We start from the raw sequence: 17,125 nt of genomic DNA on the forward strand, positions 1-17,125 counted from the left end.
ACTGGTTCCCAGGCCCATGACTTTTGTTCCTTTAACCCGGAAAGACATATCCAAGAGAATTTGATGGAAATAACCCTCATTACTATTATCTTGCCATTCATTAAGTAGTCACTGATTTCTATGTGCCTAAGAAAGCACTAGAAGTTGAAGAAATTATAAATTTCAAAAGAGAGTCCCTGTGCTGCTTGAGTGTGTACCAGACTGTAGTTTGTCACTGAAATGGCTGTTCTCTGGATATATGTATCTATTTGTACTCAGCACCATTTCTGCCCTTCTAAGCTCTCTCGTCCACAGATTCTGGGAGCCTAGAAAGCTTCTCTTCCCAGATTCTAGAGCCAGCAGGATTGCATGGTTAAATTTTAACCAGGCAGAAGATTCAACTTTATTTTATCTATTGTGGGTTTTTAATCTCAACTATTTTTATTTTACTTTTTTTTGATTTATATTTTATATTGGACTATAGTTGATTTACAATGTTGTGTTAGTTTCAGTTGTACAGCAACGTGATTCAGTTATACATATACATTATGTGCTTTATATTTCATTATTTCTGCTCTTACCTTTATTATTTCCTTCTCCCTACCTATTTGGAGTTTACTTTGCCCTTTTTTTCCTAGCTTAAGGTAGAACTTTAGGTCTTTTATTATAGATCTTTTTAAGGCACATAAGCATTTAAAACTATAGATTTCTCTCCAAACTGCTAACATAAGCATTAAAAATTTAAATTCCCTCTAAAGCCTGATTAGTTACATACCACAGAACTTGATATATTGTATTTTTACTATCATTCAGTTCAAACTATTTTCTAATTTCCCTTGTGATTTCTTCTTTAATCCATGAGTTATTTATAAGTACACTGGTTAATATGCCAATACTTAGGGATTTTTGGAATATCTTTTTGTTACTGATGTAATTTATTTTGTGGTATTTATATATTTTTAAACGTATTGAGACTTTTTATGGCCTGTCATAAGGTCCATTTTGGTGTATGGACCACTGACTATTTTGGTATAATTATTCCATCAACTGCTGAGGACAGTGTGTTACAATATCTAATAATGATTGTGAAAATTGTCTGTTTTTCTTTTTAATTCTGAAAATGTTTGCTTCATGCATTTCAAAGTTCTGTTGTAAGGCGCATATACTTTTACAACTGTTACATCTTCCTGACATGAATTCTCTTTTATTATTACGATATACCTCCCTTGATCTCTGGTAATATACTTTATTTCGAGTCTACTGGATGTGATAGTAATATAGCCACTTTAGCCTTCTTAAGCTTACTGTTTTCAAGATATATATCATTTTCCTTCCATTTACTTTAACCTATTGTATGTATCTCTGTGTTTAAAGTGTATTTCTTGTGGATAGCATATAGTTAGGTCTTGCTTTTTTATCTACTCTGATAATCTCTGCCATTTTATTGGCATGTTTAGCCCATTGCTGCACTCAATGTATTTTGGTATGGTTTGATTTACTCATGATTTTCTATTTATTTTCTCTGTTTTCTTTGTTGCTGTTATTTTCCACTTTTATTGCTTTGCTGCCTTAAATTTTTTTTTAGGATTTTAACTTATCTGTTGACTTTAGCTATACTTATTTGCATTATTCTGTAATGGTTGCTCTAGAGATTATTCGTCCTTAACTTTTCACGTTGTAGAGTTAATTTTGTGTCATTTTACACCAAATTTAGAAAACTTCTAACATATAGTTTTATTTACAACCTCCTCATCCTTTATGTTATAGCTTTTGTATATATTACATTTATATATTTTATAGGCCGACAGTTCAGCAGAATTCTCCTTTCATAATTCTGAAGACGTTCCTTTAACATTTCTTTTAGTGCTGGACTAATGACAACAAATTCTCTTAGTCTTTTTTTTTATCTGAAAATGTATTTATTTGCTTTTATTCATGAAGAATATTATCAGTGATATAGTCTAGGTTGACCTTTATTATTTTGCTTTCTCCCAGTCAGTTAAAGATAGTCTCCTACCGTCTTATGGCACCCACTCTTTCTGATGAGCAGTCATCATTTGATTCATTGTTCCCCTACATGTAATGTGTAATTTTTCTTCTCCAGTTGTTTTCGAAATGTTTTATTTACATTTTATTTTCATCAGTGTTTTATTTATCATGACAGATTCATTGAGCCTCTCCTATGCCTTTCATCAAATATAAGAAATTATCAACTGTTGTTTCTTCAGATATTGTGTCTGTCCCATCCTCTCTCTCCTCTCTTTCTGGAACTCCTATTTTGAAATCTTTGCTAATCACAATACCTGTGTCATCTCAGAGTACTGACTAGTTGTTTCTTTTCTCTTCAGAATAGATCATGTCTTACTACCTTTTAAAATGTCAGGTGATTTCAGATTGTATTCTGGAATTATGAATAATATGTTGTAAGACTTTACTGTTATAGTCTCTGAAGAGTGTTGTTGCGTGTGTGTGCGCACGTGTGTGTGTTTGTGTCTTAGCAGCCAACTAACTTGGCTGGACTCAAACTGCAAACTTTGTCTTCTTTTTTTTTGTAGGCCATTGTGCTTTTAGAGTTAACTAGGTTTTTTGGAGTCTGCTTTACACGTATCTGCTTCAGGGGTCAGACAGAGATTTGTACAGTGTCTATACACCAAACTGTGGTCTCCGCTCTCTGGTTCTCTCCTTTCCAGGATTCTCCCTCACTTCCTAGTAACTGTGATGGCCCTGAACTCTGCCTTCTGGTTCCTGAAGCAAGTAAGACTAGTTTTTGCTGTTCCCACATGACACACAATGAGGCATGTTCTCAGGAAAATAGCCATAAAAAATGTGAAATTCATCCAAGGCTGTCCCTTTCTTCCAAGGGCAGACACTGCTCTGGTATGTGTCTGCTTTGGGTTGTTCTCAAGTTCCTTCATATCTTTTTCTTTTTCGTGTTTAAAATTTTTTCCAGAGTTAGTACTTGTTATTTGCAGAAGGGTTGATCTAACAATACTGGCTTTAGCAGAACTTATGTAATATGTGAATAGCAGAATCAGAGCAAGAGTTAATAATTGTACTAAAAATGTATTTCAATTTATTACTGCTTTGTAACAATATCCTCAAAAATTCAATGAATACTATCAGAAGGTATCTGTACCCACTTCTTTGGCTAAATATCCAAATAGCTGGCAAAACTCAGAAAAGAAATCGTCAGGCACTGTAGTATATTTTAGGCCAATACTGCCTGGACACACTCAAGAGTAAAATCCATCAACTTCATTAAAGTTTTTCTACTGTGATCTCATGGGTGACTTGTTTTTAGAAGATAAAAAAGAGTGGCTGTTTATTTGCCTTTCTTACAGTAGACCCTGGACACTGTCTTGGGAGTCATCATACTTATACCCTGGAACCTTTGTGAACTCCTAAATTTATAAATGGATTATTTTTCAGGTTCTCTTCTTTACCTCAAATTATATTTCTGTTGAGAGTAACGAGTTCCCTGGCATAGCTTCAAATTTTAACTACAGTTTTCTACATTTACTAAAGTTCTATCTCTCCCTTTGTCAGCAATATTTCATAAGTAAAACATTTTTACAACCTTAGGAGAATTTATAAGTAGGTAAGGAGAAGGAGAGAACAACCCAGCTGCATTGGGATGTGATAGACTAACATCATTCACTATCTTAGTAATTCACAGCTCAGCATTCAGGTTTGTGCTTCAGCAAGGGAACAAATTGTCATGGTAGCACTTATCAAGCACTGTAATTACATGATTTCTTTTCCGTATCTTCTACTAGATCATAAACTAAATTGTCATTGCATCTCTAGTACCTACCATAGTAGGTCTTCATTAACATTTGTTGAATAATTATTGAAAAGATAAAACTAAGAATACTAAAGCTCCACTGAATTTACATGTTAAAATAAAACCTCTGTTTTTCAACAGTAGTGACTGTTATGAGAGTGTGTGTGTGTGTGTGTGTGTGTGTGTGTGTATAAATGGAGGTGTGTGGGTGTGAGTGTGTGGGTATGGATATGATAATTATAAATATACAGGCATATCTTGGAGATATTGGGTGTTCAGTTCCAGACCACTGCAATAAAGTGAGTATCGCAATAAGTAGAGTCACATGAATTTTTTGATTTCCCAGGGCATATAAAATCATGTTTACACTATACTGAAATCTATTAAGTGTGCAACTGCATTATGTCTAAAAAAACAATGTCTATGCCTTAATTAAAAAATAAGAATTGCTAAAAAATGCTAACCCTCTTCTGAGCCTTTACTGTATTATAATTTTTTGCAATAGTAACATCAAAGATCGCTGATCACACATCACCATAAAAAACTATAGTAATAATTTAAAAGTTAGAAATATGTGAGAATTACCAAAATGTGGTACAGAGAAACACAGCGAGCCAATGCTCTTGGAAAAATGGCTCCAATAAGCTTCTTCGACACAAGATTGTAGCAAAATTTCAATATGTAATAAACGCACTATCTGTGAAATGCAATAAAGCAAAGCACAATAAAATGAAGTATGCCTGAATAACATTTTACATGAATAATTTTACAAACGTCAATGTCTTGGATGACTACATTTTCTGAGACATGAGTTGTTTGTACCTTAAAAAACACTCCTGCCTATGTGATAATCTACAACATTTTCCTTCTATGCCCACCCTGTAGCTTTTCTTTTGATAAAACCTAGGCAAAGGGAGATACTCCAAGGCTAGGTTTTACAGAGAATTCACTGAACTCTAAAATACTCTGAGGTTTAACCTCAGACATCTGATGAAAGCTATTCCACTGACCAAAGATACATCATCCATCAATCAGGAATACTTTTCTTCAAGTGTAGCTCCCATCATACCACTTTCTTGCTTAGAACATTCATTTGTGCCCCACTGTCTAATGTACACAATCCAAACTTCTTAGATATCCATTCTCCTTTGTCTTGGTCTTCTGCTTTAAACTATTCACTAGCTAAGTGATCTTGGAGAAGGTACTTCTCCAAACTTCAGTCTCCACTTTTATAAGAGTAATACCTATGAGTATCAAATATAAGCAATATGAAAGACAGTAGGTATTTAATCAATGATAGCTATTAATTTAATTATTATAATTTTTCTTATTTTCTTTCTCACTAAGCTAACTGAATTATGAGCCATTCCTCCAAAATGCACCCTCTTCCCCTGGCACAATTATTAAAATTTAATGCTGACAGAATTTTCTGTGATGTTAGAAATGCTCTATATGTACATTGTTCAATATGATAGCCATGTAGATATGGAGCATTTAGAAAGTGGCTTGTGTAACCGAGAAAGTAATTTTTAAATTTAATTTAATATTAATTCATTTAAACTTAAATAACCACATGTGCTTATTGGCCACCATATTGGATAGCAGAGATCTATACTTTCCTTGAAAACCTCTGTGATTCCCTCTAGAGAAACGTGATTCCTTCCTGAGATGTCCTATTTCTTTAACCCTAGTGAACTACTATTTGATCACTTCCACTAAGAAGCCTTGGTTTTGTTTGTTTGTATGTGGGTTTTTTGGTGAGGGATGTTGTTGATCTCTCTTCTTCTCAGATGGATTGAATTATTTTCTCATCCTCAGATATTCTGTACATATCTTTGTCAAAATTTTTGAGCTACGTTGAAATCGTTCATTTACTTAAGTGAAAGGCCTACATATAATAGAAACTCAACAAAGATAGGTGAAAAGGAGGAAAAAAGTGCAGGAGGGAGGAAGGAAGGAAGAGAAGGGGAGAGCTTAAGGTAGGCAGGCATAGAAAATGTGTAATGGAAAGTACATTCACTCACAACTACACTGAGTCAACAATGCTACTTAGTTCCCAATTTTGAACAACCACTACCTAATATATTCCCTGAAGGTCTCATCTAAACAATGATAATCAATCGGCAACTGAACATAATGGCACCTTGGTGTGAGTTGTTTGGTGGAATGCTTGATTATAAGGAAACAGAAAATAAGAAACACTTATAATTGCTCTTTCAAAGCTTCTGCTCATAACACAGATAACATTTCATAATTCTCAGGAGGCCCTTAGTCACCTCTGGCTGTCACCAGAAGAATCGCTGAAACAGTAGACCCAGCCTGCGTGGCACTTTACAATTTCACTTTTTTACATGTACTTTCTGGAACTAAATTTTTGAGCCATCTCATTCCACCACAGAAGGACCAATCTACAAAGCAGCTCTTCCACCAAAGGAAATGCTAGGGTTAATGGACTTTCTCTTGAAATCTGATCAATAATAGTCATATAACATGTAACTGTCATGTTACTCACTGTTGTTACTCACTGAACCCTAATCCCAAATAATAGCTATAAAGCTTTTCCAGAAATCTCCGTATCAATGAGCTCACTTAATGAAGTTTAGGTATAGGTATGAGAAGAGCACCAGTATGCAAAATGAATGAAGGATTTACTGCTTGGCCAGTAACTGATTAGATACTTGTGCAGAAGACTGGCAGAGTGGTACACTTATCTTTAAAATATCTGTGCTCATCACCTACTACGTTCAGGCTTAGAACGGACATGGGACACAAAAAGGAGAACAAGCCACAGTTCTTGACCTTAAAGACCTCACAGGTTAGTATGGAAAATAAAGTGAACCATTTAAAAACAATACGATAAATACAACCATGTGGAGTGAGAGATGGGGGCAGCCATAGGACATTTTTGAAAGTAGGTAAAAGCTGAAATTTAAAGAATATTTAGGGGTTACCCAGAGAAGTATGTGTGTTTGTATTGATACTGGAATAGGGTAGGAGGTGACAATGGTAGAGGGTTTTGAATAGAGTGTTCTATTCAGAGGGAAAAATGTGTGCAAAGTTTTAGAAAATGATACTCAACCAGGCATAAGGAAAAAAAAATGAGTAAGAAACAAAGATATTGTCCTGAGGAAGCTCCCAGTCTGTGTCTTCCCTATAAGTGGATACCTTAAACTGTGACAAGTTGAGTTCTATAAGAGGGAATGAATCAAGTTCTAGGGGTCTAACATTCCTTGGAAAGTCAAGAAAATTTCTTAAAAGAAGATAATATTTGATCTTCAACCTTCAGATATCCTGTTCCCAAGTTAATTATTTTAGAAGCTTGACAAACCCCTTAATGTTTCCAGCACAAGCATCCTAAAAAGGTTTCAGAGTAATATGAAAATGAGCATGTGTTTTAAATGTATGCTGAAAACAGGAAAAAAAATAGTTTACTGTTGAACCAACAGAGTGAGGGTGAAGTATTTCTGTTGATGTCTGGATCAAAAAGGAGAATTTGTGGAATCATGGAAATATTAAATATCATAGGATCAGAAGTCAAATAAGGACTCAGTCCATTTGCTGAGTCATCCAACTGATATTTAATGATATTTAATTCCTCCATCATAGGAATTTCGGACATAGGGATATAGACATAGGTTAAAAAGGCAACACCTTCTCTCAAGGCTAGCAGAGGAAGAGTCATGGAAACATATGAAGTACAATGGATGCATAAGTGCCTTGATAAGGTATGCCAAGAGACGCAAAGGCACTAACCAAGTTTTCTGGAGGGGAGAGGAGCAGAGATGGGTAATTAGGTCAGAGAAGGATACTTGTAGGGGATATTAGTATAAAGGAACCTGCAGTCCTGAAGATAATAGGTTACCAAATCTGAAGCTGTAAAATAAAGAAATTCATTCCTCACCACAGGCAACGTTCTGAGCTGGTGTGAATGTGGAATTAGGAAGTCAGTGATTAAGGCCCAGGTATGTATTAATATAATCAAGGTGCTGCCTGAAACACATGTTTTTTGATGTTCCCTCTCTTGAAGACGATGATGGACAAGTTTATTCTGATAGTCAGTGATAGACAGTGAAAGCAAAGCCTGAGGCAATGGAAATCAGGTCATATTTATATGCCTGAACAACCCCCTCCATGTACTGTTTCTAGGGAATCTTGGAGAAATGACAATTCAAAGACATTTCAATTTCTGGTGTTCAGTGTTTTCAGTAGACAAACTGTGAAAGAAGAGACTGCTTAATTGGAGGCGCCTAAGGTATTCATGTAAGTGTAATTGGAAATACAAAATTTTATCTGTGGTATTCCCCTAGAGACCATGCACAAAATGAGAAGATGACCGTAAGTTGGTATTTGCCCAAGACGAGTGTTTCACTACAGGACTGCCCTGGGCTAATATAAGAATATGAAAAGACTTTGATTTCATCTAGAACCACAGGCTGAACCTTACCTTTTAACCTACAGAAAATTAATCTGTTCAAAAGACATCTCATCTGAACATAATTAAATAAATTTACACTACAACAAACAAAGTAATATTTTCAATTGTAAACTTATGTTCACATATATCTTCAAAAGCATTCTATGACATAGATATTAGATGCCTTTTATAGATGTACAAATGAGAAAAATAAGCCTCTGATAGATTAAATGCGATGTCCAGGAACATGCAAATGTGAAATGACAGAACTGAGATTTAAACTGAGACTTTTCTCTATCCAAAATCCAAATTTCTTCCCTAGTTCAAAAGTCATCCTCCTAGAAAACAAAATCACCACCAATAATGGTTTCTGGAGTAGGGATGGGGAATAGAATCACAATATAAACAGCACCAGCTTATCTTCTTAAGAAGTGGTTGGTAGTGATATTAAGGAAAATTAAAGTAGCAAAAATACATTACAATTAAGAATATAAGGTAATGTTATCAGAGCAAATCCACACCAGAAATATTGTTGTCTGGGTCTTGGAAAAATAGGTTGTTTCAATAAAAATAAAAAGAAAATCAAAGCGAAGTCATGGGTCTCATAAAAAAGATAGCCCAAAATAATACCCTCATAATGGATATGACAATATTCAATATAAAGGACCTTTAAAAAATGAAATTACCCAATCCTTTTACAGCATTTGATTCTGTTGAATACTTTCTCTTACTTGAGACTCTCTCGTCCCTATTTGTCTGTGATAACACATTCTTATTCCCCTCTTATGTCCTGAACCATTCTTTTCTAATCTCCTTACTTTGATGCCCTCTCCCTCTTTCTGATCCTAAAGTGCCGGTATTCCCCTTAATTCTCCCTTGGCCTATTGCTCATTTTACTACCTAAGATTTTGTTAGCTAACCTTTTCTACTGTCAATGTTTTAACATAAAATGACATGCTACTGTAATCCAAATTCCTATCTCCAACTCAAGGCTAGAATTTCAGTTCCTCTAACTCATCAGTCTGTACTCTTTCCAGTACAACATTATGGTCTTAGGTAAAATACAGCAGGTTGAGAATTCCAGGTGGGGTTCCTAAAACCACAGTGGATTATTGATAGGTGACTGAAAAGTCAAGAAACCACATAAGACCAAGTATGAGTGCCTGAGATGAGGGCCACCATCATTAATTCAATGAGTCTAGACAGACTTGGTAGAGTTTGAATGTGTTTCTTTCAACTGCCCTCTTAGGCATTTATCCGTCCTCAGGTGTGGCTTGTCTACTTTAAAAGAAGAGCAATGGTTTCTATTCTAAGTGATCCCTTATCTCCCCTTAGATCTGTAAAGACCAAAGCAAAATACAGCTGTTGAACAAATTTCCTTTCCTTAGCCTATGTCTCTAATTCCCCATTCTCATTTTTCAGCAAACCAATTTTCTCTTTACCGCCTGTCTCCTACAAATACATTCGAGAAATCTTTTCCTGCTGATTGAATTAGGCACTGCAAATTAATACTCTGTTTTTTACTTTCTTTCACTTCCACTTGTCTCTTAAAAATTTGTTCAGCTCACTTGCCTTTGAATCTTCCCAATTCTTCCCATTACTGAAGAGCTGCGTTTTTCTTTTAAGGCATCCTATTTTCTAAGGTTTCTTTGTGAGGAGTGGTGGAGAGAAAATCGCCTCTTTAACTGTTTTATCAGAAAATATTAATATATTTTTAACTAAAGCTGATTAATTTTGCACTTTAGTTTCAGTGTCTTCAGCCTTACCATAGTTTAATACATATCTTACTAATACTTGGTCATTTACTCATTTAAAAACCATTTATTGAACCTATAATGTTCTAGAGACTATATTAGATCTTAGAGATGTTAAAATGAACTACACATGAAAGCTTCCTCAAGAGGCTTAGAATCTTGAGAAAAAATATGTACATAGGTACCGTATAATAAATATATTTACTAATAATAAAATTTTGTAGGTGATCACATGAGTATAACTATGAGAAATAGTCGGACAGAGATGATATCCTGGAAGTAATGACTGATGGGAGCCTTCTGTGCAAATCAAAGGTAAAAGTGAATTTAAGGTAGAGGAAGCAGCATTCTAAGGCCACATACATTTACAGTGGACCCTTTATTGGTGCCTGGAAAGCTCAAAACAATACACCCTTACTTAGGAAAGGCCTCCCTAATCTATGACACTGACACAGGTGTGGACCTCTAGAGACAAGTTTGAACTTCATGACCCACACCACACTCCCGGCCATAGCTTCTTGGGCCAAAAGTGCACATTTAAACTAAGTTAGGCAATACAATTTCTTTGCCAAATAATTTGATGTGGGGCCTTAAGAAAGGCATATCACTCTCCTTATGTAACTGTAACTTAAACACATGAAGGCAGTAGCTCTGTAGTAGCAGCTACTGAGCAGTCTGAGGTTGCAAAGGGAGAAAAAAATGAATTAGACATGGTGAATGAAGTAGAAGAGAGAAGTAGGGGTCCTGACTACCTTCTAAATATCCATTTCTGTCTTTCAGAGACCTAAGTGTATTCTAGCTCAAAGGTTCTGGGGATGCTCCTATGTCTAACAAATTTCTTTTTTGGCTTAGGCAGGCCTGAGCTGGTTTCATTACTGGTAAAACACCAGTCTTTACTAATCCAGCTATTCGAAAGTCTGAACCAACGATTTCAAGCTCCCAGTGGCCAAAGCTGGAACACACTGAGCAACAAAATAAATAATGTAGTATTGGATTATAATCCAAAGTAGAAGCTGAATATTCATAAGATCATGCTGATATACTTTACTGACTAAGCCAGTAAATAAATAAAAAAACAAACCAATAAATAAATAAATAAGGGAAAGGAGATAAATTGCCTTTACAGAGGAATTCCAAATAATAAATGATATACTTTTCCCTCCAGGGGGTGGAGCTTAATCTTTCCCTCACCCTTGAGTGTAGGCTGACTTAATGACTCACTTGCAAAGAACAGAGTATAGAAAGAGGACATTAGTAACTTTACAGTGAAGAAACCTGACAAACACTACGTTAAGCAAGAGGTCCAGGTTAACATCACAGTGATAAGTTATGTTGATAGTATGTTCCCCTTGATATGATGGGATGCGCAGGGCTTGGCACCTCTGTGGTATTCTTTACAAAACCCTGTAACTCCAGTCTAACCATGAGGAAAAACATCAAACAAACCCAAATTGACAAACATTCTACAGAATACCAGTACTCCTCAAAATTCTCAAGGTCATAAAAAATGAGAAAAATCTGAGAAATGGTTACATACCAGAGGAGACTAAGGAGATGTTATGATTAAATGCAATGCGGTATCCTTGATGGGACCCTAGAAGAGAAAAAGGACATTAATGGAGAAGCTGCTGCCAATCTATACATGAAGCATAAAGTTTATCAGTAATGTAACAATATTTGTTTCTTGGTTTTGACAGATATACCACAGTAGTGTAAGATGCTAAGTATAGGAAAAGCTGGTGGGGTATATTTAAATTCTACTCCATCTTCACAAAGTTTCTGTAAATGTAATTTTATTCCAAAGTAAAAAGTAAAAACAAAAATATATTCTAAAGTAAAAAAGATTTATGCATGGCTAGAATGCAGGATTCATGTAAGGGAACAGCAACAAACATTGAGATCAAAGAAGTGAGTGAAGACCAAATTGTAAAGAATTGTCTTTGGTATACAAGATGATGAAAGTTCAGCAAAGGAGTGAAACTACCAAACCTGTTTTAGAAACAGCATTCTGCATCTGTGAAGAAGCTATACTTTTAGGGAGGCAAGGCTTGGAGAAGAAGCATAGTTGCAGGGCCATTACAACGTCTAGCAAAAAATTTCAAAGACATATATTAGGATATCTTTGTTGATATGGTACTACCTACTGAGACCAAGACCGTAATAGAAGCCCATTCACTCAACCAGACGTGTAAAGTCATAAAAGGCAACTTTTCAGAGTACTGAACAGAGTTCCCTGTGCTATACAGTAGGTTCTTTTTTTTTTTTAACACGTTCATTGGAGTATGATTGCCTTAAAATATTGTGTTAGTTTCTGCTGTATAACAAAATGAATCACCTATATGTATAAATATATCCCCATATCCCCTCCCTCTTGCATTTCCCTCCCACCTCCCTATTGCACCCCTCTAGTTGGTCACAAAGCACCGAGCAGATCTCCCTGTGCTATGTAGCTGCTTCTACTAGCTTTCTATTTTACATTTGGTAGTGTGTATATATGTCAATGCTACTCTCTCACTTCGTTCTAGCTTACACTTTCCCCACCCAGTGTCCTCAAGTCCATTCTACACATCTGCATCTTTATTCCTGTCCTGCCACTAGGTTCATCAGAACCTCTTTTTTAGATTCAATATATATGTGTTAGCATACAGTATTTGTTTTTCTCTTTCTGAATTACTTCACTCTGTATGACAGACTCTAGGTCTATCCACCTCACTACAAATAACTCAATTTCGTTTCTTTTTATGGCTGAGTAATATTCCATTGTATACATGTGCCACATCTTCTTTATCCATTCATCTGTCAGTGGACACCTAGGTTGCTCCCATGTCCTGGCTATTGTAAATAGAGCTGCAATGAACATAGTGGTACATGACTGTTTTGAATTATGGTTTTCTCAGGGTATATGCCCAATGGTAGGATTGCTGGGTTGTATGGTAGTTCTATTTTTAGTTTTTCAAGGAACCTCCATACTGTTCTCCATAGTGGCTGTATCAATTTACATTCCCACCAACAGTGCAAGAGGGTTCCCTTATAGCCACACCTGCTCCAGCATTGTTTGTAGATTTTTTGATAATGGCCATTCTGACTGGTGTGAGGTGATACCTCACTGTAGTTTTGATTTGCAATTCTCTAATGATCAGCGGTGTTGAGGATCCTTTCATGTGTTTGCTGGCAATCTGTATATCTTCTTTGGAGAAATGTCTAATTAGATCTTCTGCCCATTTTTGGATTGGGTTGTTTGTTTTTTTGATATTGAGCTGCATGAACTGCTTGTATACTTTGGAGATTAATCTTTTGTCAGGTGTTTCATTTTGCAAATATTTTCTCCCATTCTGAGGGTTGTTTTTTAGTCTTATTTATGGTTTCCATGACTGTGCAAAAGCTTTTAAGTTTCATTAGGTCCCATTTGTTTATTTTTGTTTTTATTTCCATTTCTCTAGCAGGTGGGTCAAAAAGGATCTTGCTGTGATTTACGTCATAGACTGTTCTGCCTGTTTTCCTCTAAGAGTTTTATAGCTTAAGGCCTTACATTTCGGTCTTTAATCCATTTTGAGTTTATTTTTGTGTATGGTGTTAGGAAGTATTCTAATTTCATTATTCTACAGGTAGCTGTCCAGTTTTCCCATCACCACTTATTGAGGAGGCTGTCTTTTCTCCACTGTATATTCTTGCCTCCTTTATCAAAGATAAGGTGACCATACGTGTGTGGTTTTATCTCTGGGCTTTCTATCCTGTACCACTGATCTATCTTTTGGTTTTTTTGCCAGTACCATACTGTCTTGATTACTGTAGCTTTGTAGTATAGTCTGAAGTCAGGGATCCTGAGTCCTCCAGCCCCGTTTTTCTTTCTCAAGATTGCTTTGGCTATTCGAGGTCTTTTGTGTTTCCATACGTATTGTGAAATTTTTTGTTCTTGTTCTGTGATAAATACCAGTGGTAGTTTGATAGGGATTTCATTGAATCTGTATATTGCTTTGGGTAGTATAGTCATTTTTACAATGTTGATTCTTCCAATCCAAGTACATGGTATATCTCTCCATCTGTTTGTATCATCTTTAATTTTTTCATCAGTGTCTTAAAGTTTTCTGCATACAGGTCTTTTGTCTCCATAGGTAGGTTTATTCCTAGGTATTTTATTCTTTTTGTTGCAATGGTAAATGGGCGTATTTCCTTAATTTCTCTTTCAGATTTTTCATCATTAGTGTATAGGAATGCAAGAGATTTCTAAGCATTAATTTTGTATCCTGGTACTTTACCAAATTGATTGATTTGCTCTAGTAGTTTTCTGGTGCATCTTTAGGATTCTCTATGTATGGTATTACATCATCTGTAAACAGTGACAGTTTTACTTATTCTTTTCCAATTTGGATTCCTTTTATTGCTTTTTCTTCTGATTGCTGAGGATAAAACTTCCAAAACTATGTTCAATAATAGTGGTGAGAGTGGGCATCCTTGTCTTGTTCCTGATTTTAGAGGAAATGGTTTCAGTTTTTCACCATTGAGAATGATGTTGGCTGTGGGTTTGTCATATATGGCCTTTATTATGTTGAGGTAAGTCCCCTCTGCCTACTTTCTGGAGAATTTTTATCATAAATGGGTGTTGAATTTTTTGAAGGCTTTTTCTGCATCTATAGAGATTATCATATGGTTTTAATCCTTCTGTTTGTTAATATGGTGTATCACACTGATTGATTTCCATATATTGAAGAATCCTTGCATTCCTGGGATAAACCCCATATGATCATGGTGTATGATCCTTTTAATGTGCTGTTGGATTCTGTTTGCTAGTATTTGCTGAGGATATTTGCATCAATGTTCATCACTGATACTGGCCTTTCTCTGTGACATCTCTGTCTGGTTTTGGTATCACGGTGATGGTGGGCTTGTAGAATGAGTTTGGGAGTGTTCCTCCCTCTGCTATATTTTGGAAGAGTTTGAGAAGGATAGGTGTTAGCTCTTCTCTAAATGTTTGATAGAATTCGCCTGTGAAGCCATCTGGTCCTGGGCTTTTATTTGCTGAAAGATTTTTAATCACAGTTTCAATTTCAGTGCTTGTGACTGGTCTGTTTATATTTTCTACTTCTTTCTGGTTCAGTCTCAGAAGGTGGTGCTTTTTTAAGAATTTGTCCATTTCTTCCAGGTTGTCCACTTAATTGGCATATAGTTGTAGTAAACCCTCATGGTTCTTTGTATTTCTGCAAGGTCACTTGTTCTTCTTTTTCATTTCTAATTCTATTGATTTGAGTCTTCTCCCTTTTTCCTTGATGAGTCTGGCTAGTGGTTTATCAATTTTGCTTATCTTCTCAAAGAACCAGCTTTTAGTTTTATTGATCTTTGCTACTGTTTCCTTCATTTCCTTTTCATTTATTTCTGATCTGATCTTTATGATTTCTTTCCTTCTGCTAACTTTGGGGTTTTTTTGATCTTCTTTCTCTAATTGCTTTAGGTGTAAGGTTAGGTTGTTTGAGGTGTTTCTTGAGGTAGGATAGTATTGCTCTAAACTTCCCTCTTAGAAGTGCTTTTGCTGCATCCCATAGGTTTTAGGTCATCGCGTTTTCATTTTCATATGTTTCCAGGTATTTTTTGATTTCCACTTTGATTTCTTCAGCGATTTCTTGGTTATTTAGTAGTGTATTGTTTAGCCTCCATATGTTTGTATTTTTACAGTTTGTTTTCCTGTAATTGATATCTAGTCTCATAGCATTGTGAGGGGAAAAGATATTTGACATGACTTCAATTTTCTTAAGTTTACCAAGGCTTGATTTGTGACCCAAGATATGATCTATCCTGGAGAATGTTCCATGAGCACTTGAGAAGAAAGTGTATTCTGTTGTTTTTGGATGGAATGTCCTATAAAAATCAATTAAGACCATCTTGTTTAATGTGTCATTTAAAGCTTTTGTTTCCTTATTTATTTTCATTTTGGATGACCTGTCCATTGGTGAAAGTGGGGTGTTAAAATCCCCTACTATGATTGTTTTACTGTTGATTTCCCATTTTATGTGTGTTAGCATTTGCCTTATGTATTAAGGTGCTGCTATGCTGGGTGCATAAATATTTACAGTTGTTATATCTTCTTCTTGGATTGATCCCTTCATCATTATGTAGTGTCCTTCTTTGTCTCTTGTAATAGTCTTTCTTTTAAAGTCTATTTTGTCTGATATGAGAAATGCTACTCCAGCCTTCCTTTTATTTCTATTTGCATGGAATATCTTTTCCCATGCCCTCATTTTCAGTCTGTATGTGTCCCTAGGTCTGAAGTGGGTCTCTTGTAGACAGCATATATATGGGTATCGTTTTTGTATCCATTCAGCCAGTTTGTGACTTTTGGTTGGATTATTTAATCCATTTACATTTAAGGTAATTATCGATATGTATGTTCCTATTACGATTTTCTTCATTGTTTTGGGTTTGGTTTTGTAGGGCTTTTCCCTCTCTTGTGTTGCTTGCCTAGAGTAGTTCCTTTAGCATTTGTTGTAAAGCTGGTTTGGTGCTGCTGAATTCTCAGCTTTTGCTTGTCTGTAAATGTTTTCATTTCTCCATCAAATCTGAATGAGATCCTTGCTGGTAGAGTAATCTTGGTGTAGGTCTTTCCCTTTCATTATTTTAAATATGTCCTGTCACTCTCTTCTGGCTTGCAGAGTTTCTGCTGAAAGATCTGCTATTAACCTTATGGGGATTCCTTGTTTTTTATTTTTTGCTTTTCTCTTGCTACTTTTAATATTTTTTCTTTAATTTTTGATAGTTTGATTAATATGTGTCTTGGCATTTTCTCCTTGGATTTATCCTGTATGGGTTTCCTGCATTTCCTGGACTTGACTATTTCCTTTCCCACATTTGGGAAGTTTTCAACTATAATCCCTTCAAGTATTTTCTCAGTCCCTTTGTTTTTCTCTTCTTCTTCTGGGACCCCTATAATTTTAATGTTGTCCCAGAGGGCTCTGAGACTGTCCTTAATTCTTTTCATTCTTTTTTCTTTATTCTGTTCTGCAGCAGTTATTTCCACTATTTTATCGTTCAGGTCACTTATCCGTTCTGCCTCAGTTATTCTGCTATTGATTCCTTCTAAAGAATGTTTAATTTCATTCACTGTGTTGTTCATCATTGTTTCTTTGCTCTTTAGTTCTTGTAGGTCGTTGTTAAATATATCCTGTATTTTCTCCAGTTTATTTAGAAGATTTGGGATCATGTTTA

Source organism: Lagenorhynchus albirostris, chromosome 9, assembly GCF_949774975.1.
Source record: "Lagenorhynchus albirostris chromosome 9, mLagAlb1.1, whole genome shotgun sequence".
Lineage (NCBI taxonomy): Eukaryota > Metazoa > Chordata > Mammalia > Artiodactyla > Delphinidae > Lagenorhynchus > Lagenorhynchus albirostris.